At 38.1% G+C, this 1,870-nt stretch overlaps 1 non-coding gene across 1 annotated transcript; it reads left to right on the forward strand.

The window, feature by feature from the left end:
- The first annotated feature begins 245 nt into the window (after positions 1-245).
- On the forward strand, positions 246-352 carry LOC112505240. The gene has a single exon (XR_003068356.1). It is a non-coding gene; the product is annotated as a small nucleolar RNA R71 (small nucleolar RNA).
- The last annotated feature ends 1,518 nt before the right edge of the window (positions 353-1,870 follow it).

A 1,870-nucleotide genomic window follows, 5' to 3' on the forward strand; every position in this document is an offset into this window, starting at 1 on the left:
GGATATTTCGACTTTGTTGGAGACTGATAGAAACCCCCGTCTTTAATCTAGATTTGGAATGTTCTAGATTAATAGGTTGTTATTTATCTTCTCGATTAGCCGRATTGTAACCGCCATATTATTCCTTTTGTTGGATAAATTTTATTTTTGCTCTGGGCTCTCAGCGATTCGGATTATGAATTTTAGGGGTGTTACAAATGGGACTTAACCCATTGTAAAATGTCTCAAGTTGAATACAGTACGAAATGCCATGGTGTGGGCATTTTCTCAACAGCTCTTTGAACCTTTCCCACGCGTCAGGAACAGCTTCATCATCCAGTTGTTTGAAAAGACAGATCTCGTTTCTGGACTTAGCGTTCCTTGTTGGTAGGAAATATTTTTGCAAAAAAATTTCCGTCATGTTACTCCAAGACGGCACAGATCCCGGTGTTAAAGAGTTAAACCATGCTTTTTCTCGATCCCTTAATGAAAATGAAAATAAAGTGAGTCTGAAAGCGTCATTGGACACTCCTGGGATCAAGAAAGCATCAGTGATTTCCATAAAAAACTTTAAGTGTGAATGCGGGTCTTCTGAGGGTAGTCCAACAAATTGGCCATTCATATGCAACATGTGAAACATTATAGGTTTTAGTTCAAAATGGAGAGCGATCATATGTGGTCTCACTATCCCAGAATTTAATTGCTCAAAATTCGGGATAGCATAATCCATGATCCTTCCATTTTTAGAGTTTGCCAGATTAATGATATTCGGAGTTTGTGCTTTTTGTTGCTCATTATGCTCTGACTCAGTGTCCTCATTACCTAGATTATTATCATTATGATTATGTGGGTGTCCTTGTTGTCCTTATGGAAAGTTTGGGAATGGTGGTATTTGTCTAAAAATTGGCAGTTGATTTTCCAAATGTGGTACTTCCAGAATGATTGGAGGAGGTAACTCCATGTTGGGAGAGAGTAGAGCAAAAAATGCTCTTTGAGCCCTCCTTATATGGTGAAACGTTCTCTCAATATCTAGATCAAGTTCGAAAAATTCGCCGATGCGATCTTGGCATACACCAATTTCAAGATGATCAAAACGGTACGAGAAAAATCAAATCTTTTACTTTACTCAAAAGAAAACTTTTAGCTTGCCAATCCCCGGCAGCGGCGCCAAAAACTTGGTCGGGTTATTTCGCAAACCTTTAGACTAAAGAATTGGGCCACAAAACAAGTATACAATATGGCTCAATATCGTCTTTCCAAGTAATAAAGTGGTATAAGTACCGGATTACCATCCACGAGGATTGTAGCAAAAGTTAAATGAGAGTCCAGTGAAAAAAAAGATTTCAGATGATGAAATTGAAGACTTCAGTTTGATTCTGAGTTAACAATGCAAATATCACAGAATAATAAAGGTAGCAAGGGTGCAAGACTTGCGGTGAAACGTAAACACAAAATCCAGCAAACAATGCTGTAGAAATGCTATAACATGCAGTAGGCTATAACTAGTTCCACCACCTATCTTGAAGGTATTCCTCTCGGACTTCACTTTTGCACTATATTATAGCTTAGCACTCATATCTCTATGTGGTGTTCAGACCAGGGATAGTGACAAATGGTGTTTTCAATATATATGGCTAAACAAATCTCTTTGTTAAAAATCATTCTTTCGAGCCGATTCCCATATCATCCAAGTTGGCGTGTGTTTAAGATAGTTCATCTCTGAATCTATCGCACTTTGACAATTTTAGAGAGTGAACAACCCGTCGGGAGTTAAGTTTGAAAAACATAAATGACAAGTCTCCTTGTCGGTAACTTTCTCAAGTTTACCCCTCATATGATTGAAGCTGACGTGCATTCAATGGGTTATCTCTAAGTCCATGGCACTTTAACA

Source organism: Cynara cardunculus, unplaced genomic scaffold, assembly GCF_001531365.2.
Source record: "Cynara cardunculus var. scolymus isolate 2C unplaced genomic scaffold, CcrdV1 Un_Scaffold_9198, whole genome shotgun sequence".
NCBI lineage: Eukaryota > Viridiplantae > Streptophyta > Magnoliopsida > Asterales > Asteraceae > Cynara > Cynara cardunculus.